The sequence below is a fragment of the Myxine glutinosa genome, chromosome 1 (genome assembly GCF_964187855.1).
Source record: "Myxine glutinosa chromosome 1, kmMyxGlut1.1, whole genome shotgun sequence".
NCBI classification, from domain to species: Eukaryota; Metazoa; Chordata; class Myxini; order Myxiniformes; family Myxinidae; genus Myxine; species Myxine glutinosa.
The window spans coordinates 441755288-441782119 of record NC_136261.1 but is presented as its reverse complement, the minus strand read 5'-3'; the positions used below and the strand labels follow the sequence as shown (position 1 = coordinate 441782119).

General features: G+C 46.6%; 1 protein-coding gene across 3 annotated transcripts in view; it reads left to right on the top strand.

The window, feature by feature from the left end:
- Positions 1-26832, top strand: part of LOC137418230 (E3 ubiquitin/ISG15 ligase TRIM25-like) — a 1962167-nt gene that overhangs the window by 1541314 nt on the left and 394021 nt on the right. The gene's annotated exons all lie outside the window — the stretch shown is intronic.

Below are 26832 nucleotides of genomic sequence, written 5' to 3'. Positions count from 1 at the left end.
AGAATGGACGCGACAAAAAGCTGGAATTCGTCCGAGTTTTTTATTACATCAAATCAACTCGGGTACTCTGAAAAGCCCGTTTATCGGGCAGCATTATATACAAGCACTCGAATATGTCATGCCGGAGCGTTTGCCCAATGAAGGAGCTGCTGGGCGAGTCCGGGAGACCTGGGCGACTCTGGACATGCCCGGGAACGGCGAGACTGGGTGTCGCCGGACGGGCCGGGCGTGCCTGGACACACCCGGGTACGGCGAGACTGGGTGTCGCCGGACGGGCCAGGCGAGCCCGGGAAAGGCGAGTCCAGGCATGCCCGGGGAAGGCGCGTCTGGGCATGTCCGGGCGGCCTGGGCGAGCTCGGCCCGGCGATCGCTCCCTGTTTGCGTCTTCGGCCGGTGTAAGGCGATTGTGTATGTTCAGCGGCAACCGCTACACTGGAATGATTTAGCAGAATGGTGGAAGATAACGTTCTTTTCAGGATGAGCACCTGTGGTTGTGGATTAGTCACCACTTTCCTCTGCACTTTTCTTCAGGCAGGTAACCTTTGATAGAAGATAACCTGTTGACATATCTCATGAACAAATTATCGAAGGTTGACCTTTTTGTGGGACTATCATGACCTTTGATCCACGGTCTGCGTCGTCTTCTTCATTCCTTTTTGAGAATGGAGCACCTGTATATCGTGATATTCACTATACCAGGTACGGACAACAAGCACCTGTATTTGAGGTGAGGTTAAGTCAGAAAGATGATCGTGTTCGGATCTTCAGATAAGTTACCATCTTTGTCAGAGGTGAACCACTGCAGAGCATCAGCATGTACTGGATCACAGGTGTGTTTCATCTGCAGGTGAGACTTTGTCATATTTGTACACAAACAGGACTTGTGGTACCTGAAGTCCCTATCAGTCATGTCACCACAATTGTTACCATATACCTGTATACGGTGTACCATATTATCATCACCGAGTACCTTTTCTTGCTCCCATATCACATTTTGTCGATCCTTCGTACTCACAGGGCGTAATTTATGTTCACCTGTACGATCTCGTTCCTTCACACAAACGAAGCACTGATTTCTACGCTCTATGATTTAATAGCGTATGACCCAAGGTGGACCTACACCTGATGGCCCAAGGTGGATCTCCACCTGATGATCCCAGAGTTCGTTGCTGCATTTTTGTCACATGTGTTGGACACACGTGATGATTTCACTTTTTCATCATTTCCACATGTGACATGACATACAGGTAGCTTCGCAAGAGATTGCTCTTCTTCTTCATTCAATTCTTCTCTCACACTAAATGCTGCATCATCAGTTCTGTTCTACACTGCACAGGAGAGTGCTGGGATCCCTTTAAGGGTAACTTTTTGTAATGTCTCAGGGGTAACTTCTGATAAGTGATGTAACGACTATAATCAGTAGAAGGTAGTTTACTCGTGCGTACATCATCCATCATGTCACCTCCTCAGGAGGTTACCTGAAAATATATGAAATGGACACCTTTGGACATTCATACCAGTGATTCATAAAACTTGTATTGGAATGATAACTTACTGTTCGACAAGATAACAAACTGTTCGACATGATAACAAACTGCTCGACAAGATAACAAACTGTTCGCTTAAATAAATTTTAAAAAAATTACACAAAACTGTCCGCTTCACAACAAACTTACCGGAGGAGAATTCTCTGTGCACGTCAGGATGTACACCTGGTGGGAGTTTGATGGCACCTGTGCGAACGAATCACATGAAAGAGATTCTTGTGATGACGTAACAATCGAGAGATAAAATGACGATTCAACAATAGGCATGGTGACGTCACAAAGTTAAAGGTGGCGTCATCACGCGAGTAAGTAATCCTGAGAAGGTGTCGCATCATGTCCTGTGATGAACAAATCATACTTACCTGTTACCTGTCAGGAGACAAAACCGTGAGCAAACAGGTGTTGCCCTCAGGGCGAGACCTACCCATGACACTCCAGGTGGGTTACCTGCTCTTCGTGAAGGACACCGTGGGATCTTTAACGTTCACCAACTATTGCCAGTACACAGGACGTCCGTCTTTACGTCCATCGGAGGGACGAAGATGAACACCTTGATGAATCACCTGCCTGCGAAACACCAGGAAGGCAGTTTGTACCTGGGTAAACGCTGCTGTTGCCCTGATGAACGTGTCCCTGATGTACATTTTAGGTCCAGGCTTGTACACAATCCCGAGGCTATCTTTCTGGAATGTGAGAAGCATGATCTGGAGCTCAGGTGCGCTTCGGTGGGGTTTCCTGAAAATGGCAATGAGCGGCTTGTGATCAGTCTCTGCCGTGATCACTTCCAACAGGTAGTGGTGGAAGCTGTGACAGGTAAACACTATAATCAGACATTCTTTTTCGATCTGTGTATAGTTTTGCACCATCAGTGTTGGTGCCCTTGATGCAAATGCAACTGGTTGTCCCTCTTGCACGAGACAGACCCCAAGTCCATTTTGGCTTGAGTCGCTTTGTATGGTGACTGGCTTTGAGATGTCATAGTACCTTCATACAGGTACAGAGGTGACCAATCGCGTTATTTCCTGCATGGCAGCATCGTGTTTTGGTACTTCACATCTGTTGGGTGTGACATTTCCAGGATGTCCCTCACCTTTTCAGGACCAGCTTTCAGGCCATTTGAAGACAGTACGTGTCCATGGAAACGGACCTTTGTCACTTTGAACTGCAGCTTGCACGAACTAATGCCAGTGGTTTTAGCTCTTTCCGCGAGCCTCGATTCTGTATCCCCCCCCCCCCCCCCCCAAAAAAATCAAAAAAAAAAAGCTTCTCCAGACAAAGACATTGTTTAATCTACCTGCAGCGGTAAATGAACACCAGTAACTTTGCGTCATGGTCGTTGTCTGCCTCAACATCTGTGTCTCCAGAGACAACAATGGGGCTGACATCGATTGATCGATGTCATCGATACAGCAGGCTCTACTCCACCAAGTCCACCAATAGCTCATGCTGCTTGAGTTGGTACATCTCTGGTGCTACGGAGACCCCACAAGGTCGTTTGAGCCACCATTTTCTGCCCCAGTGGGTCCCGAATGTCGTCCATTAACTGCTCTCCTCACCCAGCTTACATTGCAAAAAGGTGTCACGCGCATCTACAGGTGTGAATAGCCGTGCCTTTGGTAGATTGTACAAGACACCTTCGAGTGTTGGCATGATGTCGTGAGATCTTCATAGTGATTGGTTCAAAAACTTTGGATCGATGGAAATGCTCAGATTCTCAGGCTTTTTCACGATGAACATGCGACTTACACAGTCTGTCGGTTCGGACACAGGGACAATGTGACCATCTGCCTCATGTCTGTCCAGATGTGTCTTCACGGCAACTTCATCAGGTACATCAGGTACTGGAGTCATCTTGTCTTTGCGGCTCATGACGTCACATGTTGCCCCCGAATCGAGCTGCCATTGCTGTAACTTATTATGTCGTTGTCACGTGACCTTATGATGCAGTTGTCACGTGACCTTATTATGCAGTTGTCACGTGACAAACCATTTTCCCCTCTCGACGTCACACCACCGATGCTCTCGTTTGTGGAAAATGAAATTGCCGCTGTTATCGTCTTCCTCATCAGGTTCAGTGTTTTACACCCTGTGTACCTGCCCTGGTGGAGTGGTGGACTCACTCCGATGGAGGAGGGGTACAATTGTATGACCATGCATTCTGGCCCTTCGGGGTCAGGATGCATGTGTTTTGAATGACCATGTGCTTCAGCCTTGGGGTTGAGGTGCATGTGTATGCTAATAGGACAGTCTTGATAGACGGTGTGCCTTTGCCGTGGGGTCAAGGTTCACGTCCAAGACTGTTTAAATGTTTGATTTTTTTCCCCTTTTTTATTATAAAAAAGGCAGGCCACGGACTGGCCTCAAAAAGACCTGCCCTACTGTGGACCTTCTCATGCTCTTAAAACATACTGTTGTGGCAGGCACAAGGGGTAATAATTCCGCGCACCAGTGGGTGGCGCGAGCGCCCAGGCGGGGACCGATGGTACATGCCCCGCCCTTCGACCGATCGGCCACGCCCGGGGACTAGGCGTGGCCTCGGCACATATATGCGGGCTCTAAGCTCGAGCCCGCTCAGTGCTGCAGTTCGAGCTTTCGTAATAAAGACTCTTTTGGTTTTATCAAACGCGTTGTGGCCTACCTCTGGCAAGCAAGTTGTGTGCGCAGCACCACACTTCAATGGTGACCCCGATTGGTTCAGCCGTTGCTGACCACCAAACGCGCCATGGCCAACAACGCCGTCGCGGTAAAACTCCCAGAGTTTTGGGAAGCACAGGCCGATGTGTGGTTCGTGCAGGCCGAAGCGCAATTTCAGCTTCGAGGCATAACGGCGGACGAGACCCGTTACTACCACGTGGTCGCCGCCCTCGGGCCCGGCACTGCCGCCCGAGTCGTGTCCATCCCGCGGCACCCGCCGGTCGACCACAAGTACGGGGTGCTCAAACGTCTCCTCATCGCCACGTTCGGCCTCACGGAGATCGAACGGGCCGACCGCCTCCTTACCGGTTGCAGGTGTAGCAATGTATGCAAGAAACCACTTGAAACCACGTGTTTTGCCGGTAAAAACATCTGATAACATTAACATCGAAGCGTCATGGGTTATCATGCGACCACCAAGGTTACCTCGAGCAGTATCTTATCTTATTATGTGTGTGTTGTATTACCCTCCTACAGGTGGTAACACTGATAACTATAAATTATTTGATTTCAACAATTGATTTGTTACTGATACAATATCCAGGAGCTGGAGTTTCCACAGTCGGGATTTCAATGATCTGGACTTCACACTTCTTCTTGTAAACGACCGTTTTAAACAAGTTGTTGCACAACCTACGAGAGGGATTAATATCCGGGATAAAATTGTCCCAAATTACCATTTGTATACTAATATCCAGATTCTACCCCGATGAGAGTGAGTGATCACAATACGTCACATTAAATACAGTGGTTTGCGAAGTTTTGGTAGATGGATAGCGCAATTCACATGGACGCAGGTATTTAAATCAATTGATCCAGGTACAAATTGTGATATTTTATGTGAAATAGTCAAAGAACAACTTGATCAGCATTTACTAACACAAGTTATCCGTTTTCATAAGATTGATAAACCATGGATAACTTCCCAAGGTAAGTCCATCATAAAACAAATACAGTATTCATGGTATCAAGGTAACACAGCTCTTTGGCGTTACCTAATAAATAATACCATAAGATCTATTTCTCAAGGTAAGAAAGATTATCATGATACCAGGTACTCAAACTAAAATCTGATAACCCTGCAGGTTTGTATATACAGATTCAAACATTTATTCAAGGTGCACAGGCCCCAGCATCTATATCGATAGCAGGTATTGATTCTGATGATCCACAACAATACAAAAACACAGGTAACACAATCAACGAACATTTTCTTGCTAGAGCAGATCATTTACCCAGAATTGATAGAACAAAACTACCTGCATACCTACCCTCCCTGTTAAGATCTCCTCGTGTCCAACCACAACAGGTGTATAATCAATTATGTAAACCTGAATTGAAGACCTGGGTGCAAGAAATACTTAAGTCACATTTTTGAAAAAAATGAGCTGGCACCAGTACTGTAATCTATAATGGGCAAAGCATCATTTGATACCAAAAAAATCCGAAAATAAGTACTCAATTCCTGTATATTGGTATATGGTCATTGTTGAATTTACTAAAATCGAGTGCAAAAAATACTAAGGTCCATAATGTTTGAGCAAGAAGTTCCTTAGTCCATGACTGTCCAATCAAAATGCTAGTATGTGTCACGTGACAAGCTATGAAAATCGCGACCATGGAGGCGGGACAGCATGGTGGGAATGAAGATAACCCTGATAACAGGCATGACAGGGGCAAAAAACGGAAAAGAAACCCTGGAGACTGCGCTAGAAAGAGAACGAAGGATGCCAAAGCATCAGGTATGTAGTTTCTATGCAATATACTTTGCTGGTACTTTTATTTAGACATTAATTTCCGATTTAACTGAGCAATTTTGGACTTAACTGGGTAATATTGTAGTTAACTGAGTATTTCTGCATAAAATTAAACCACGAAAGGCAAGGAGACATAGCAAAAATGACTGTTTGGCAATCAAAAATGAGAAATAAAGGGCTTTGTGTGTGAAAAGTACCCAAGTCCAGCCATTTTGTCGCAAAAAGTATTTTAGCCACAAAAGCAAAAGTCAAGGTATTTAGCCACACAAAAAGTACTTAAGTCCAAAACTAATTTTCTCGTTTTCTTCATAATAAAGGATTATTTTTCCACAAACAAGGGTTTGTCCTTCTCTGTATAGCCCCCGGAACCAGCAACAGGCTCCATAGTATGCCACCTTAAAAAAAAAAAGTATCTGCAGCATGTTTTGAAAACTTTGATCCTCAATATCTCAAAAGTGTTATTTTGTGACTAAAGTACTTCTTGCACTCAGGTCTTCAATTACAAAAAGCAAGCATTTCTGGAGATCTACCTGTGGGAGTAATACGTGAATTTGCTTATGAATTAAGTTTTCACTTGACTGATGTTTTCAATGCATCATTTGAATAAGATAAACTTTCGGATTGCTGGGAGTACGCAGAAGTGACGCCCATTCCAAATTCACAACCACTGACTGCAGGAATTGAGACCAATAGCACCGACGAGCTACATCGCAAAAGTTGCGGAATCATTTATTGCAAAATGGCTTCTCGATGACATTGAAAAAAAATTGATCCGGGATCACGGACGAGGCTCCACCTGTTTCAGCCACTTGCATAAACACACGGAGCTGATGTCATTTAAAATAAGCCATGTTCCACGTGCAGCCCGGAAGTAACTCCGGAAGTGCATCCCCGCGGTATTACCATGAATGCCATAATCACCCATTAGGCGGTGTATGTGTTATGCAGCAAGTTCACACCTGTAACAAAGTCCGTGACGTGTATACTTGCATAATACATTGTACATTTGCATAATACATTGTACATTTGCATAATACATTGTACATTTGCATTATGATAGGTTTTATCGAATCCAAACATCCTGTGATTCCCTGTGATTCCCTGTGATTCCCTGTGAAATGATCAATGTAAAATCATATCCGACATTATGTGACGTAACACTCAATTTGAGGTATAAATGATGAGATAATTAATTGATATTTTCCTCTTTTATAATTAAAATAATTAATTGATATTCCCCATTTTTATAATTTATTGATATAAAATAAATGTGTCACTCCCCACCATGATCACGTGTACTTACATTCGTGTGATGTTAAAAAGGATTCCTAAAACTTCTGACTTTTTTATCAGGTAACAAAAATTCGTTTTTAGCGTACCTGGACTTTAGTCCGGTAAACTTATCCATCGAGCAGTGTCCGTCGGTAAGTGATTAAGTAAGTGAGGGCGTGTGTGTGTGTGTGTGTGTGTGTGTGTGTGTGTGTGTGTGTGTGTGTGTGTGTGTGTGTGTGTCAGTGAGTGAGTCAGTATTGGTTGAGTGAGTCGTTGAGTGAGTGGGTGAAAGCGAGACAGTTAGTGAGTGAGTCACTCAGTGAGGGAATGTGAGTCAGTGAGTCAGACAGTGAGTGCATTGTGTGAGTGAGTCAGTCATTGAGTTCAGTGAGTCAGCTGGTGATTGAGTTAGGTAGTGAGTCATTGAGTGTGTGTGTGAGTGAGTCAGTCACTGAGTTGAGTGTCAGTCAGTGATGGTGTATATGAGTGAGTGAGTATGTATGTGAGTGATTGAGTGAATCAGTCAGTCAGTCAGTGAGTGAGTCCACAAACACTTCAGTCATTATTACTTGAACCAAACACACGATTTTGACCAACCTGACGACAAGCTGCATACCTGATCCATAATAAAGGTGGATTGATTGACCGCATCAAAATTTGCGCTCATTAGGGGGGGGGGTAGGGGGCGGGGGTGGGAGGGAGACAGGTTTGACCCGACCCAAAATAGGGATTTACTTTCTTCTCCGAAACTACACACACAATTTTGATGAAACTTGACGACAACCTTCATCACCTGTGATGAACCAAAGTTTGTTCACGACATTAAAAAACAAATCAAGGTCTGAGGAGGTCTGTGGGGTTTCAGTGACTGTTGCTCCTGATCCAGGAAGTTTCAGGACCCACAATCCCGTTTTTATTTCTATGATTATTCACTTCAATGTTGAACTGATGCATAATTTAACCAACTCGTCCATTGTTTGGATTAAATAATGTCGATGTTCGTCAGAGTAAGTCTCCAGTTAACTCATAACGCACTGTAAACTGAATGGGATTGAGGTTCAGACGATTTGGGATACTGGTTCCCAAGTGAGCAAAGCAAGCAGGGACTGGCTACAAGATAACCTGCCAGACACCTTTGTAAGACCTTTTATTTTATTTTTTTATTTTTTATTTTTTTTGTATACAAGATCGAGGCTCGTGAAGGAGCGAACATTTATCACAAAGAAAGACAAACCGACAAACCGACACATAACCGACAAACCGACACATAAAACAAAAAGCATCGGGAGCGGTAGACAAGATGGGGAGAGAGGGGGAAGGACACAAACACAACATTTGAGAGCAGGAACCGAGAGACATGGAGACATCGAGAGATCTGTGGGAGGGGGAGGGCTTTGGGGGGGAGGCATGGGAAAGGGGGTGGGAGAGGCATAAAACATATGGACACTGCCAGGACTACCAGGAAAGAAGTTGGAATTACAAACAAGGTGGATCTGGGGTGAATTAGCGGGGGTAGAAAAGATCAAGGTTTTGGATGGGGGAAGATAAGAGATGGTGGTGAACAGCTGTTTTAAAACCTGGAGGGAGGAGTGGGATTGAAGGGAGTGTGGGAGTTTGTTCCAGAGGCGGGAGAAAAGAGGATTGAAGGAGTGAAGGTGAGCAGAGAGCCGAGATTTTGGCAGTTTAACCATCAGAGGCTTGCTGGCAGATCTTGTGCGACCTGTAGGAATATTTGGGGGAAAGAGCACAGAGAGAGCTGGGGGAGCAAGGCCGGAGAGGAGTCGGTAGAAGACAGAAAGACCACCTACCTGCCTGCGGTGAGTGAGTGAAAGGCCCTCAGAGATAGCTTCATCGCGGGAGATTCCAATGATTCTGAAAGCTTTGGTTTCAACAGCGTGAAGCCGAGCTAGGTGTGAGGCAGGAGCACCAGCCCATAGGGGAGAACAGTATTCCATTGAGCTGCGGATGAAAGCCTTGTATGTGGTGAGGAGCTCAGGTGTGCCTAGGAAGGACTTCGCACGACGGAGGATGCCTAGTCGGCGACTGGCTTTGCAGGCCAGCTTGGAAATGTGGTTTTCCCAAGAAAGATCATGGCGGATAGTGAGACCCAAAAGCTTGAGCGACAGAACTTCTTGGAGAGGATTGTTGAGAAAGTAGATGGGAGGGTTGTCCAGTCGATCTTTTCGGAGAGACATAGTAAGAGTATGAGATTTGTCAGGATTGAAAGACATGTTCCACTTGTTTGACCAGTCTGTGATTTTGTCCAGGTCTTCAGAGAGTGAGGAGGCTGCAGACTGCCGATCTGAGGGAAGAGGAATGGACCGGCAGAGAGTGGAGTCATCAGCAAAGAGATAGAGAAGATTTTCCAGAGAGTCGGAGAGATCATTGATAAAGACCAGAAAAAGCACAGGGCCCAGCACACTGCCTTGGGGAACTCCAGCCTGAACAGGAAGGGGAGATGAGAGAAATCCATTCAGGGCCACACGTTGACTACGACCAGAGAGGAAGTCCGCAAGCCATGCATGGAGATTTCCATGGATACCATAGGAGTAGAGTTTGGTGAGCAGAGCTGGGTGCCAGACCGTATCGAAGGCACGTGATATGTCGAGGGAGACAGCTCTGATTTCCTGTTTGGCATTGAGGACCTCCATCCATTGTTGAGACAGGAGAAGCAGCATGTCCAGAGTAGAGTGACCTGGTCTGAATCCAAATTGATGATCAGAGATCAAGCCATTGGAGAAGAGGAAATATTTCATATCCGAAGCAATGATGGATTCCACGACTTTGCTGATAATTGGGAGCAAGCTGATTGGTCTGTAGTTAAAAGGTTCTGTTTTTGCACCTTTTTTGTGTAAAGCGGTAATGTTTGCTGATTTCCAGGATGCTGGCAGATGACCTTGAGCAAAAGATAGGGTGAAAAGACCAGAGAGAGGGTGAGATAGAGCGGCAGAGCAGGATTTTAGGACCCGTGGGCTGATGCCGTCTGGTCCAGTTGCAGAATCAGAGTCGAGGTTAGACAAAAACTCCTCCACCTTGTCAGGAGAGAAGGACACAGAGTCCAGGAGCAGTTGGGTTCGACTGGGAAAGGTGGGAACAGAGAGAGATGGGTTTTGGACTAAAGATTTTGTGGCAAAACACAGAGTTGAGGCATTCGGCTTTGTCACGTGCGATGTCAACTGTGTGGCCATTTGAGGTAAGGGAGGGGATGGAGGGGGAACAAACACCAGAAACGGATTTGACCAGATGCCACCAGGATTTGGAGGAAGGAGACAGGTTTGAGAGTTCGTTCTTGAGTGAGGAGAGATAGTGCTTCCTGGCACTCCTGAGGGTAGACACACACTTGTTCCGAGCTTGGTGGAAGGAACTGAGATTGCCTTCAGTTGGATTAGCCTTCCAAGAGGCAAAGGCAAGTTGTTTCAGGGCAACTGCCTCACCACAAGATTCGGTGTACCATGGACGGGAGGAAGGTTAAGACAACTGATGACGAGATGGGATAAATCTGTGCATGAGAGAGATCAGTTTGCTTTGGAAGAATTCCCAGGAAGAATTGATGTCAGAGGCAGTGGAGATAGGAGACCAATCCAGAAGATTGATGGCTGCTTGAAGCCCGACCCAGTCGGCCTGAGTGAAATGCCAGACTCTTCGACGCTGAGGAGGCTCTCTGAGAATGGCCAGAGAGATGTCCACTTTGACAAGCACATGATCAGAAGAACCGATTGGGGCAGAAGAAGAGCAGCAGACATTAGCAGGGAAGTTTGTCATAACCAAGTCTAGAAGAGAAGAAACTCCATTGGCTGAGATCCGGGTCGGGAAATTGACAGATTGTGTCAATCTCGCGAGATCTCGCGAGATCTTGGAGACGGCGGCAGGGATTTTCGAAGCTCCACACGGTCTCCACGTTTTTCGAAGTTAAGTCTGTTCACAATTGTATTTTGTCGAAACTGTATTTATATTTCGGTGTGTGAAGTTATTGTGTGCAACTTTGGTTGTTTCTCGGTGTTTATCTTTCATAAATTGATCGTCTGTTTGCCGTGTCGCGAGCAAGGCCTTGTACAGTGTGCACTGTACAACCTTGAGGCTTTGTTTTTCTCTCAGTGGTCCGTCGTTTGTGATCCAATAACTTTCGTTCTCTGTATTCCCAGGCTTTTCACCCATAGCCTACTTCCTTGTGTAAATCTCAACTCAAAAAAAAAACAAAAAAAAAAAAACATTTCCTTCTCTGTTCTCATTCGTTTATTCATTCTTATTCGTTCGTTCGTTCTTCGACCACGTGTTTCTCCCCCATTTCCCCAGATAGTTTTCACTCATTAACCTTCAATGTTTACACTTTCCCCTCAAGTTATGTATTCCGTCATATTTTATAACACCTTTTTCTTCTTCTTCTTTAAAAGGCTGCTTTCGACTTGCTCACCAAATCAATTCATCCCAAAAAAAATATCCATCTCCTATAGTGCCTTTTTTCTACATTCCCTAAACTCTCCTGCACTCCATCCTCCATCCAGCGTCCTTAAACGTATTTTTAACTCGAAGGTCACAAGAAACTCATTTTGCAATAAATGTTCGTTTCCCATAAATCGTACACTTTCAAAAATCCAATCTCACCCCTCCCCTCCAAATCTTCCCCATAACCCCTCCCCTCCAAATCTTCCCCATCACCCCTCCCCTCCAAATCTTCCCCATCACCCATCCCTTTCAAATCTCCCCCCTTGCCCCCTCCCTCCTAAACTACCCCCTCACCCCTCCCCGCCAAGACGCCCCCTCGCCCCTCCCCTCCTAGACTCCTGCCTCACCCCTCCCCTCCAAATCTCCCCCATATCCCATCCCTTTCAAATCCCTCCCCTTGTCCCTTCCCTCCCAAACTCCCCCCTCACCCCTCCCCTTCAAATCTCCCCACCCTCATTGCTTCTCAATTTCCCCCCTCTCACTCCCCCTCCTCAAAGCGTCCTCCCCGCTTCTTCCCCCTTCAAACTCTCACCTCCATCTCCCCCAACCTTCTGCCTCGCTCTTCCCCCTCCTCAAATAACACCTCATTGTGGCTCACCCAGTTACCATCAAACCTTTTGTCCGCCCCATCCTTCCCTTTCTCCGAGCTATTCTGAAATCTCTGACACACCTTCAACAGCTCTCCCTACCTCTTCCACCTCTTCCACATCTTACCCTACCCCTCCTCCCCCCTGTTCTGTATCTGATGCTCCCCCTTCCTCTTCATTAACGGTATGGACCTCAAACATCCAGGGCCTTCGTTCAAACTTAACTGATCTCTCCATACAGGTTGCTTCTGTCAAACCAGACGTGATCTGCTTAAAAGAAACTTTCCTCCTTTATGATGTCTCTGATTCCATAGTATCTCTCCCGGGCTACTCCCTCCTCCGGTATGATAGACCTGAGCCTCGTCCTGGAGGCGGGGTTGCTATCTTTATCAAAAACTCTCTTCCTCACTCGCCCTGCACTGCACTCTCTCCACCTCACCCCCAGGAATACCTCTGGCTACGGCTTCCCCTTCGCTCCCACCTCTTGTTCATGTGTGTGTTGTACCGTCCACCAAACAGTGATGACTCCATCTACATCTCGCTGTCTGATGATATGGACCAACTTCTATCTACTCATCCCAACTCTCTCTTCCTCATATGTGGTGATTTCAACTGTCATCGTGCCAGTTGGCTGGGTGTGGGTACCTCTCTCACCAGCCATGGCTCCTCAGCAAAGGACTTCTGCGACTCACTGGGACTGACACAATCTGTCAATTTCCCGACCCGGATCTCAGTCAACGGAACATCTTCTCTTCTGGACTTGGTTATGACTAACTTCCCTGAAAATGTCTGCTGCTCTTCTTCTGCTCCGATCGGATCATCTGATCATGTCCTTGTTAAAGTGGACATCTCTCTGACCATCCTCAGGGAGCCTGCTCAGCGTCGACGAGTCTGGCATTTCACTCAGGCCAACTGGCACGGTCTTCAAGCAGCCATCAATCATCTGGACTGGTCTCCCATCTCTACCACCTCTGACATCAACTCATCCTGGGAATTCTTCCAAAGTAAATTGCTCTCTCTCATGCACAGATTCATCCCATCTCGTCTTCAGTTGTCATACCCTTCCTCCCGTCCATGGTACACGGAATCTTGTGGTGAGGCTGTTGCCCAGAAACAACTTGCCTTCGTCTCCTGGAAAGCAAATCCAACGGAAGGAAATCTCATTTCCTTTCACAAAGCCCGAAACAAGTGTGTGTCCACCCTCAGGAGAGCCAGGAAACAATATCTCTCCGTTCTCAAGACCGAACTCTCTTATCTGTCTCCCTCTTCCAAATCCTGGTGGCGTCTGGTCAAATCCGTTTCTGGTGTTTGTTCCCCCTCCATCCCCTCCCTTACCTCAAACGGCTGCACAGCTGACTCCGCACGTGAAAAAGCTGAATGCCTCAACTCTGTGTTTGCCTCTAAATCTTGTGTCCCAAACCCATCCCTCTCTGTACCCACCATACCCAGTCGTACCCTGCTGCTCCTGGACTCCGTGTCCTTTCCTCCTGACAAGGTGGAAAAGTTTCTGTCAACCCTCGACTCTGATTCTGCAACTGGAACCGACGGCATCAGCCCACGGGTCCTAAAATCCTGCTCTGCTGCTCTATCTCACCCTCTCTCTGTTCTCTTCACCCTCTCTTTTGCTCAAGGTCAACTGCCATCTGCTTGGAAATCAGCCAACATCACCGCTTTGCACAAAAAAGGTGCAAAAACAGATCCTAGCAACTACAGACCAATCAGCCTTCTCCCAATTATCAGCAAAGTCATGGAATCCATCATTGCTTCTGATATGAAATCTTTCCTCTTCTCCAATGGCTTGATCTCTGATCATCAATTTGGTTTCAGACCAGGTCACTCTACTCTGGACATGCTGCTTCTGCTGTCTCAACAATGGATGGAGGTCCTAAATGCCAAACAGGAAATTAGAGCTGTCTCCCTCGACATATCACGTGCCTTCGACACGGTCTGGCACCCCGCTCTGCTCACCAAACTCTCCTCCTTTGGTATCCATGGAAATCTCCACGCATGGCTGGCGGACTTCCTCTCTAGTCGTCGTCGTCAACGTGTGGCCCTGAATGGGTTTCTCTCATCTCCTCTTCCTGTTCAGGCTGGAGTTCCCCAAGGCAGTGTTCTGGGCCCCGTGCTTTTTCTGGTCTTCATCAATGATCTCTCTGACTCTCTCGAAAATCCTCTCTATCTCTTTGCTGATGACTCCACTCTCTGCCGCTCCATTCCTCTTCCCTCAGATCGGCAGTCTGCTGCCTCCTCACTCTCTGAAGACCTGGACAAAATCACAGACTGGTCAAACAAGTGGAACATGTCTTTCAATCCTGACAAATCTCACACTCTTACTATGTCTCTCCGAAAAGATCGACTGGACAACCCTCCCATCTACTTTCTCAACAATCCTCTCCAAGAAGTTCTGTCGCTCAAGATTTTGGGTCTCACTATCTGCCATGATCTTTCTTGGGAAAACCACATTTCCAAGCTGGCCTCCAAAGCTAGTCGCCGACTGGGCATCCTCCGTCGTGCGAAGTCCTTCCTCGGCACACCTGAGCTCCTCACCACATACAAGGCTTTCATCCGCAGCTCAATGGAATACTGTTCTCCCCTATGGGCCGGTGCTCCTGCCTCACACCTAGCTCGGCTTCACGCTGTTGAAACCAAAGCTTTCAGAATTATTGGAATCTCCCGCGATGAAGCTATCTCTGAGGGCCTTTCACTCACTCACCGCAGGCAGGTAGGTGGTCTTTCTGTCTTCTACCGACTCCTCTCCGGCCTTGCACCCCCAGCTCTCTCTGTGCTCTGTCCCCCAAATATTCCTACAGGTCGCACAAGATCTGCCAGCAACCCTCTGATGGTTAAACTGCCGAAATCTCGGCTCTCCGCTCACCTTCACTCTTTCATTCCTCTTTTCTCCCGCCTCTGGAACAAACTCCCTCACTCCCTTCAATCCCACTCCTCCCTCCAGGTCTTTAAAACAGCTGTTCACCACCATCTCTTATCTTCCCCCATCCAAAACCTTGATCTTTTCTACCCCCGCTAATTCACGCCAGATCCACCTTGTTTGAAATTCCAAATTCTTTCCTGGAAGTCCTGGCAGTGTCCATATGTTTTATACCTCTCCCACTGCCCCCTTCCCACGCCCCCCCCCCCCCAAAGCCCTCGCCCTCTCTCAGATCTCTCGATGTCTCCATGTCTCTCGGTCCCTGCTCTCAAATGTTGTGTTTGTGTCCTTCCCCCTCTCTCCCCATCTTGTCTACCGCTCCCTATGTTATATGTTTTATGTGTCGGTTTGTCTTTCTGTGTGATTAATGTTCGCTCTTTCACGAGCCTCGATCTTGTATACAAAAAAAAAAAATAAAAAAAAAATAAATAAATCCCAGTGAGTCACAGAAGTCCTTTGCTGAGGTGCCATGACTGGTGAGAGAGGAACCCACACCCAACCAGGTGGCATGATGACAGTTGAAGTCACCACATATGAGGAAGAGAGAGTTGGGATGAGTGGATAGAAGTTGGTCCATGTTGTCAGAGAGTGAAATGTAAATTGAGTCATCACTGTTTGGGGGACGGTACAGAACACATATGAACAAAAGGTGGGAGCGGAGAGGAAGCCGTAGCCAGAGGTACTCCTGGGGGTGAGGAGGAGAGAGGGCAGTGCAAGGAGAATGAGGAAGAGAGTTTTTGATAAAGATAGCCACCCCACCACCAGGACGAGGCTCAGGTCTATCATACCGGAAGAGGGAGTAACCAGGAAGAGATATTGAGGATTCAGAGACATCTTGAAGGAGGAAAGTCTCTGTTAAGCAGATCAAGTCTGGATTGTCAGAAGCAACCTGTATGGAGAGATCAGTCAGGATTGAGCGAAGGCCCCGGATGTTTGAGGTCCATACCGTTAAAGAAGAGAGAGGGGGAGCATCGGGTACAGGACAGGGGAGGGTAGGAGTAGGGTAAGATGAAGGATGAGAGGGGGAGGTAGGGAGAGCAGTTGATAGTGTGTCAGAGATTACAGAAGAGTTCCAAGAAAGGGAAGGATGTGGAGGATGAAAGGTTTGGTGGTGAAGGGATGAGGCAGAGTGAGGGGTTGTTTGAGGGGGGGCATGGGACAGTAGAAGGTTGGGGGGGGGGTGGAGGCATGAGATAGAAGGGAGACGAGGTGGGGAGGAGGCAACTTTGAGGAGGGGGGAGGAGGGAGAATTTGAGAGGAATGGTATGGGGGGAGATTTGAATGGGAGGAGTTGGGGGGGAGTTTTGAAGGGGAGGAGTGAGGCAGGAGTTTAGGAGGGGAGGGGCAAGGGGGGAGTTTAGGAGGGGAGGGGCAAGTGGGGAGTCTAGTAGTGGAGGGGCAAGGGGGGAGTTTAGGAGTGTAGGGGCAACGGGGGGGATTTGGAGGGGAGGGGCAAGGGAGGAGTTTATGAGGGGAAGGGCAAGGGGGGAGTTCAGGAGTGGAGGGGCAAGGGGGGGATTTGGATGGGAGGGGCAAGGGGGGACTTTAGGAGTGGAAGGGCATGGGGGGAGTTAAGGAGTGGAGGGGCAAGGAGGGAGTTTAAGAGTGGAGGGGAAAGGGGGGAGTTTATGAGTGTAGGTGCAAGGGGGGGATTTGGAGGGGAGGGGCAAGAGGGGAGTTTAGAAAGTGGATGATTAATGAAAGACGAACATTGATAACAAATTGGGTTTGTTGTGATTTTCAAGTTAGCAATCCGATTCAGAACGATGGAGGAGGGATGGAATGAATGTGAATTTAGACCATGTATCTCCTATAAAATATTGAATTTCTTTTTTTTGACGTGGAATGAGTTGGAGAGGAAATTGAGAAAAGCCTTTTAAATAGGAAGAAAAACAGCGTGTTGTAATATACCACTGAATAAACCACTGAAGCGGAAAGGTTAAACATATTTAAAATAATATTTAAACAGAACCGTGAACAATCTTATATGCACAAAATACCAACGGGGGGAGGGCCAAGAGGGACCACCACGAGTCACGTGAACAGGGCAAAAGGTGGATGGCAAGGAGATAATGGGGGCGGGGCGAAAAGCACCGCGATACACCTAGACAGAAAGTACAGGATGAGACAACGGCACACGTGGAGAAAGGAAAAATAAATGTTTTTTTTTTTGGGGGGGGGGGGGGGTGGGGATTTAAAACGTCAGACAGAGAGTATTACGTTCGGTGTAGAAGGGAAAAACTGAGAGCCAAGCAAAACACGATGTAGGGGACTTAAGTTAACAAACACCGACAGGGGTACAAGGCCGCACACGAGGCGCAGAACAGGATTAATTAATTACGAGTTACAGGAAATTCAAACCAAAACTAACTATAAACAAACAATAAAGCATGGACGATAAAGTAACGAGTTCAAATTTGACAAACACACGAATGAAAAAATAACCACTTTGGATGCCCGGAGAGAAACCAAGCCTCCAGGTCGGAAGCTTCAACAACTAGGCCGCGTGGCCGCGCATGGCACGAGATACTCGACTATTTTTTACAGGTATGAAAGATTAACCCCGATAAAACTTCCGTGGGACACTTAAAAGGTACACACACGTAAGATAAACAGTTCAGACAAGAATACAAATGTGACAATGACTTAGCTTCGAGCGTGCGTGAAGATCGTGGAACAGCTTCGAAAATACGTGACCAAAAATCCGTGACCATTGGAAGAAATCCTCGAGGATGGATTGTGATTAAAGGCTGCAAATTGAAACCCCATTCCATTTGAAGGATTGTTTGAAGCAGAGTTTAAGCTTAAAAACGGTGGCAGAAAAGAGTCCATTTTAGTCCATGTTTTGGTCAGTAAGGGACCGGTGACTGACCTAATAATTGTCTTCAACGTAATTTCAGAGTTTGTGGTTCAGAACAAGGCCAAGTCTGACGACATAGTAGTGCCACTGGAGTCATTGTACACCGCTCCTTTCCTATTCCATTTCCAGGCACTGCATGACGTCATTGCCGGGCACGAAAGGGGGCGTGGCAATGACGCACGCTGAAAGGGAGCACTCAGTTTTCACTCTGGTTTCTTTCTTGTTTGTTTATTGTACATCACTCCTTTCCTATTCCATCTGCAAGCGCTGCATGATGTCATTGCCAGGCATGAAAGGGGGCGTGGTGATGACGCACGCTGAAAGGGAGCACTCAGTTTTAACTCTGGTTTCTTTCTTGTTTGTTTATTGTACATCACTCCTTTCCTAATCCATCTGCAAGTGCTGCATGATGTCATTGCCAGGCATGAAAGGGGGCGTGGCAATGACGCACGCTGAAAGGGAGCACTCAGTTTTCACTTCGGTTTCTTTCTTGCTTGCTTGTTTGTTTTCCCGGGCGATATCTCAGCCATCCTTTCAGCAAGGAAGCTGTAATTTCGGCACAATCATGAGCAAGTGCTTTGGCAAAAACAGTATTTTAAAAATTGATTAATCGATTAATTGATCAATTACTGAAGTATTATTGATTAAGTACTTATTTATTTCCTTTCTCCTCTGGGCATTATCTCAGGCACCTATTGAGTTCAGAAGCTGATATTTGAACATGCCAATTACCAAGTGATGTGGCTGAAAAGGCTATTTTGATTTATTGATTAATCAATTAATTATTTATTGATCAGTCAATTAATGAATTATGTATATTTTTTTGATTAATGACTTATTTAATTAATTTTCAAAAAGTTACAGCTTCAGATGAAACTCTTGATGGTTGAGGTATGCTATTAGCCAATCCATTAATAAATCATTTTATGATTATTATTTGTTGATTTTAATTATGCAATTAATCAATCATTTATGGCACACCTCTCCCTCCAAATACTCCTATGTTCCATGCTGGAGGATGTTGTTTATTTATTTGGCATGGGTGCTCTGTACTTAAAATGTATCTGTACTTGTTCATTTATTTGTTTCCGAAACTGAGCCGATCACAAATATATACAGTCAACCAGATTGTGCAGAATCGAGATGAGGAACCAGTTTCCATGCATACAGGCTGTCACCATACTCAAATTCTTCCTGGGAGAACAACAAATATCCCTTATGTTCTTTCTCATCCACTTGCTGTCAAAACACCCACATTGTAAGAAATTGACGAAGAACAGTGCTGGCCAGAAGGGGAGACAGTGAAACTTTTTTTTGTATCCTTAATCTCAGCTCCAATGAGAGCTAACTCATGGAACATATAACAAGGGGAGTGGGTGATAGCAGGGGGAGAGAGAGAGGGAAGTACATCAACAGTAGGGAACAGGGACACCGGGAGATCTGTGGAAGAGAGAGAGAGAGCTGTGGTGGAGTCTATGGGATAAACAAGATGGACACCACAGGGATGTTTTATTCAGGAAAAAAATCGGAATTTGAAGGAGGAGGATTTAAGGTGGATGAACGGGAGTAGAAAAGATCAAGGTTTTGGATGAGGGAAGATATGAGATTGTGTTGAACACCTGTTTTAAAGACCTGGAGGGAGGAATGTGATTGAGGAGAGTGCGGGAGTTTGTACCAGAGGCGGGAGAAAAGAGGAATGAAAGAGTGAATGTGAGCAGAGAGTCTTCATTGTGGCAGTTTCACCAGATAAGGTTTACTGGCAGACCCAATACATCCTGCAGGAATATTTGGGAGACAGAGCACAGACAGAGCAGAGGGTGCAAGGCAGAAGAGGAGTCGATAGAAGATAGAACGATCGCCTTCTCACCTGTTGTGAGAGGGTGAAACGCCCTCATAATCAGCTTCATCGTGGGGGGTACCAACAATCCTAAAAGCCTTGACTTCTACAGCGTGAAGGCGCACAAGGTATGATGTAAGAGCACCAGCCCAGAGGGGAGAGCAGTGCACCATCAAACTGTCGATGAAAGCGTTGTCAGTGGTGAGCAGCTAGGCAGTGCCAAGGAAGAACTTCTCAAGATGGAGGATGCCCAGTTGGTGACTAGCTTTGGAGGCCAGCTTGAACATGTGGCTTCCCCAGGAAAGATCACGACAGCTAGTGAGACCAAAAAGCTTGCCTGACAGAATTTCTTCAAAGAGGATTGTTGGGAAAGTCAATGTGAGGGTTTTCCAGATGGTCTTTTCAGAGAGACAAGGTGAGAGTGTGAGATTTGTCAGGATTGAAAGATATGGTCCACATGTTTGACCAGCTTGTAATTTTATCCAAGTCTGCAGAGAGTTAAGAGGCTGGTTTTTGGCCGGAACTGTCGATCTGAGGGATGAGAGATGGAACGGCAAAGGGTGGAGTCATCACCAAAAAGATAAGATTTTCTACACAGTCAGAAAGATCACTGATGGAGATTAGAAAAAGCACGGTGCCCAGAACACTGCCTTGAGGAACTCTAGCCTCGTCAGGAAGGGAAGATAAGAGAATTCCATTTGGAGCCCCACATTGAATATGACACGGAGAAAATCCATGAGCCATGCATGGAGATTTCCATGGATCCCATAAGAGGAGAGTTTGGTGAGAATGGCAGACTGCCGGACGTATCTAAAGCCTAAGTCACACATAGGCGGATATTTTGGTGACTACTGGCGACTGCCGGCGATCAAGATTTTTCGGCGACTACTGGCGATTTCGGGCGGTCAAATATGGTCAGGCGGCAGTATGGCGACTGCAGGCGGCCACATTGCGCCTGCATTGCAACGACGCCCCGAGTGGGATGGCGACTGTTGAAGATCGATGACGACTGCATTGCGGATGCACGGCGGCAGCGTGGCGACAGTCTGGCGGCTAGATTACGACCGATGGCGGATCGCGGCGACTGCATTGGGGCCGGGTGGCGGTTTACTCCGATGTCTGCAAGACTGCAATAAGACCGCCGGCGATTGGAGACGATTCACACAACTTTTAAAATCTTTATCTCTCTATTTTACATTTCACTTTATTCATTTCAATGATGTATGACATGAAGCATACAGATGTTTGATGTACAATAAGAAAGTTAATAAAGATGTATCATTGTAATGTAATAATCAAACTTTTCTGCAGGGAGAGAGAATGGAAATAAAGTCCAACAAATTATTTCCACTGGTCCCAAGTCCCATAAATAAAGTTTCCAAAGTCCCAAAAATAAAGTTCCCAAAAGTCCCAAGTCCAAACAATAAAGCCATATCCTTGTCGGCACCACAGGACCTCACTCCACGGAGACCCTCACACCATCCTGTCTTGCCATGGAATCGTGGTATGTCGTAATGCAGTCGCCAGGCAGTCGTATCTCTGTCGCCAATGGCCGTAACTCGGCCGCCACTAGTCCTACTGCTGTCGTCGTCAGTCTCCCATAGCCACAGGGGAGACGTGGCAGTTCTTCTGTAGTCGATATGCAGCCGCAACAGTGTCGGCCCGTAGTCGGGAAGATGCCTCAGGAAGGCCGTATGGCATTCGCATCTCTGCCGTGCTAGCTGGTGGGGCGATTGCGGAAGACTATGAGTGACTGGGTTGCGGCCGCTTTACGGTCTTATTACGGATACCGACGACAGCATGGCGGTTCCATCACGACAGCATGGCGGATCTTTTTTGAGGACGACTGAGCGCGCCGTTTTTAAACATTAAAAAAAATATTTGGCCCCTTTGCAGCTCTTGCCGACTGCAGCCGACCTGGGGAGGATAACCACTACTACAGAAGACCGTCCATTACGGTTTCATTACGATTGTCGGCGGGTGGTGGCGATTTTTCCAGTCGCCAGTAGTCGCCGACAAATCCGCCTATGTGTGACTTAGGCTTAAGGCATGAGATATGTCAAGGGAGACGGTTCTGATTTCCTGTCTGGCATTGAGGACATCCGTCCATTGTTGAGACAGCCGAAGCAGCATCTCCAGAGTAGAGTGGCGTGGTCTGAATCCATATTGATGATCGAAGATCAAGCCATTAGAGAACAGGAAGGATTTAATGTCGGAAGTGATGATGGATTCCATGACCATGCTGATGATTCATAGCAGGATGATTGGTCTAAAATTGCAAGGATCTGTTTTTGGAATGATTCTTACTGCTAGGTATAGCCAGTGGACACATGGACCTGAATCTCAACCTTTTGGGGAGGGTGGGGGAGAGGGGTTAATCCCCCTATTTTCTTCAATGGAAGTCTGTGTTTAACGGTATTTCCTCAATTAACAATGCATCACCATTGATGTTGAGAAAATGTGGTAGCAACCAGCTGTGTGGCCTTCTACATTAGGACCTGTGCAACTGAGCTGCTTGGCAGCAATCGGTGATGGCATGAAGTACAGTCATGTCAAGATGGTAAATGTGTCGGAAACATGATTTTATTATATATCCTTTTACTTGTATGCTCTGATAAACATTATTTGTATTTAATAAGATTGTTCCACCACTATATGATTGGAATTACTTCACATGGCTTGGACCATGCTTTACTGCCCAACTGTATGGCAGAGCTGAGAAACTGCTCAAACCACATTCTACACATTTCCTTCTCTTGAAGAGAGGCCTGGATAACATCTCCTCTGAATGATAAGATTTTGGGAATGACAAGGTCTTGCTCCCACATTATTCCATCACATTCAGCACTGCCCCAGGATAGGATCACGGTGGGAGTCTGTTGAGACCACTTTTGTCCTTTGTCTAAGTTCACCTCTTTAGCGGAGACTTTTTCTATTTTTCTGCCTATATAAAGACACACCCTTTGTGAGTTATTTTAGAGGATTTGGGACGCATGCTGCTCTTATAGCTGTGTGTGCCAATACCTTTCCACAGCTGTGTGGTCTATCAATAAACTACTTGTTACTCCTTGAACTCAAGTTGTGGATCCAGGTTCGATTCCGGACATATCTGGTGTCAGAAGTGGGATCCAACTCGGAGCGATATTTGGGAGGCAGACCCTGTGGAGACCCTGCGGAGAGGATGGCCAGCACTGATTTGTTTAAGTTGAGGTTTCATGATGAGGGGTCATTCCAAATTGAGCTCCGTTCACTCACCCAGGTTGTCTGTCTCCCCTTTCGTCGCTTCGTGCTTGGATCACTAACAAATTGTAAGTACAGGCCTATTTGCATCGGAGTAATGAGTTGCTTTATTGATCTACCAAGGATAGGGGCCAGTTAGCAGGGAGGGGGAAGTGAGGCTAAGGCTGCCACAGGGCATCGCCGGTAAAACCAAGAAATTCCCAGGCAGGGCAGTCTAGAGACAAGATGGGGTATGCCATTGCATACCAGGGAAAGTTTCGGCTGCAGGCTAACGAAGAAGACCCAAGGAACATGGCCAGGAAAAAGGAAATGCGCAGGTACCAGGTAGGAGAAGCCTGGCAGACAGGAGAAGGCTAGCCTGGCAGGAGAAGTGCTGAAACTTCAAGGGCAGAGGAAGCAAGCAGATAAAGCACAGGAAAACAGAAATCCAGGTAGAAACAAACAGGACAGGTGAACCTGAAGAGAAAATAAATAGGCTCACAGCAAGGGGCCAGGTAAAAGCACAGGTAGGAAGGATTGGAGTGGTTCTTGAAATATTGAAAATTGAAGCATTAAAGCTGTCGTATTGAAGCTACAAGGACAGAGGACAATTAAGTAAATAGTCAAGCAAGCGAACCAGCGACTGGTGGCGCTGGCTCTGGATCAAGACCCCGTGGTAGGGGAGGTAGTTACCAGACGCCTACCCTCCCAAGACCTGGGCCCTGTCCCCGGGCTCCAGGCACCACCCTCCCTACCCCCACCCTTTCCATCCTGTCCTCAAATCCCCTTTCCTTTGAATGGTGTGAGAGGAACATGAATGAATGAATGAATGAATGTATATGTGGATATTAAAACTGGTATGGAAGCACGAAAGTGCGCACTGAATCAAGACGGCATGACGTCATCGCGTTGAATTGCTTGCGTCAGGTTGATTGGCGATCTCATATTTCAATTTAAATCGAATTGTTGTCATTGACGTGTGTATTTGGCTGACTTATGGACGTGTGTATGATTGACAAAGGGCCTCTTATTTTGTCTGAATGAAATATGCAAAGTAGATGTGTTTCGGTGTGAAGTTTTGCAAATATCATCTGTCGGTATTGGTGTGGCTTGTGCCATGTGAATGATCTGTGGATGAGGTGCGTGGTGCATCTCGGAGGTGCGACAGAGCAGAGACACGAGGGAGCGTCGAAGCAGTTGGCTTGATGAGATGGCTGCGTTGCGGACAATCAAATGTCGGAGGTTGAGGTTTTTGGCTGTGTGACATGTGGGGGCTGAGTTGGAGGGATGTGTTGAGTGAGCACAGGTGCGGAAGGTGTGCACCAGGTAGAGATGGTGCTGCATGGTAGAGCATGCCTCCCAAGCAAGGCTGTGGGGTTTTGAGGTGAGAGCAAGTGTTCCGCATTTCAATTGAAGATCATTAGAGGTGGCTTGTGTTAGCAGGAATTCCTGGGCAGATTGTTAGCGGTTGTTATTTTGGTTCATCAAATGTTTGCATTTGTAATGTGGAGTCTCACTGATTGTCGTCTACCTGTCCGGATGTGGAGCTCTTGCAGAGGCAAGATGGGCTGAGACTGACCAAGCAATTGTTTTATTTGTAAGATGAAGACATCTGTTTTAATTTGCTAACCTGGAAAGGATGACAGGCTGAGTCAACTCACTGGGTGTTAATTTAACAACATGACAGGTACTTAAATCGGGACAAAAGGAAACATATTGTTGGTTGAAACTGAAATTGTGTACGTAATTTGTGAACAGAAGAATATTGATTTCTGCAATTTGTTGTTGTTGTTGTTGTTGATGTTTTGTTGGTTGTTCTGGGGGGACTCAGGAAAATAAACAGATTTCCGGTGCCAACCGGAAAGCTTGTTACAGTATGCTTTGAATTTAATTTTAATCCTGCGCTCCATACGAAGCGCTAAGTACAGTGGGCAGTGGAGTTTCTCATCTGTACCGATGTTTATGATTGAGCTCTGGGTTATTCATGTTAAATGGATGACATTTGGGAGGGTGCAGGGAGACGCAAGAAGCATGGTCCAAGTCGTGGTACCAAGAGGGTTGGTACCCTCTTGGAGAGGGTGTGTAATACAGGAAATATTGCAGAGTGCGTGGAGAAACGTGGGGGGTGCGGCAGCGTAGACGCCGAGTCGCCCTCTGGAGCCGTTGTTCAACTGGCGTGGGTGCGTATGTACTATGTGAATAAGGCTGCATTAACGTATGTACCGAGGTGCTTTGTGGAGTAGGCATGCTTGTGAAAGGACATGGCTTGGAGAGGGTGTGTGCCCAGGTGTATTGTGGGATATCAGAACTTGCCGATTATGGAGGTGCGCACCAAGTAGAGATTGGGCTGCATGGTGGAGCATGCCCCCCAAGAAGGGCTGTGAAATGAGGACGGGTGAGCTCGGGTGCACCTGCGGTGAGGTGTGGTGGTCTGGGGGTGAATGTTCTACTGGAAGGTGGTTTGGTGTGAGATGTTAACCACAACCTGACGGTGTTTTTCGTGGTGGAGGCCTTGTGTTAAAGTTGGGACGTGTTGCTAGGGGTCTGGGTGGCTGCACTGTTGGCATGGTTGAGGTGTGGCTGGCACCTCGTGTGGTTGAAGGTTGCAGTTTGTGTGGAATGCAATAAACATGACCGACTTTTGGCTTTGTGAGTTGCCGCCAGATAGAGGTTGGTTTGCAGATTTCACGGAAGGAGAGCGAACAAGGACGGTGGCTGGGCTGTTGAGAAACTGCCTGGTTTTAAATCAACTACAACGTAAACATATGTTCAATCTTAATCTTAATTCCTATAGTCCAGTGCATATGGGATGGGGGAAATGTCAGAAGGTAATTGGAGAGGTGGGGTGCTGATTTCTGCATGTGGTTGGCATATAGATTCTGTGGATTAGACTGCGCCTGTCTGGAGAAGTGGTGTCCTTTGAAAGTGAGTTCGAGTTTGGTTGGGTTCTGGGGCTTGTGGTTCGCCTCTGTTGTCTGTCTGTCTATCTGTGAGCAGGACGTCTCAGGAAGGTGTGGACGGATTTGTACGCAATTTGGTAGGGTTAGGCATTGTGTGATGGCTGGTTACATCATTTGCAATTTTGGGTCAGAGGTTAAGGATCAGATATTCTGTTGTTGCGATAATTTGTGAACTAGGGATGAGATACTGACCAAATTGGGTATGATGGAATGATGTTATGGAATGATGTAAAACTAAAAATTAAATTGAGTATATATGGGGGACAGATGTTGTGTGCAACAAAGGTAAATTGATTGGATTTTGGTAAGGTTGAGGAGGTGTAGACATATTGGCAGAAGTGATGTGAGACGTACAGGATAGTTGGAGGTGCACAATATCAAGGTAAAGATAGAGGAATAGAGGTGAGAGTGGTTAGAGTTCCAGTCTGTTTGGGCTGGCTGTTCCAGGCGAGCTGTAGAGTATTCTTTTGGGGGGTGACAGAGGTGTTGTTGAGTAGGTAGGAGGTTTTTGTAAGTTTTTAAATTGAATATTTATCCTGTGGTCTATGGTCTGACTGACAATGTCAGGGGTTGTCTGAGAGATGTTTAGGGATCGCATGGCGAGGAAATGCAGAGCTCCTTCTTCCTCAAACAAGGGTATCCAGATTAATAAAGTATAATGATTAAATAATAATGGTCCCACCCTCTGTCCAGACCGGTATGAATGTGAATCCTCTGTCCAGTGTAT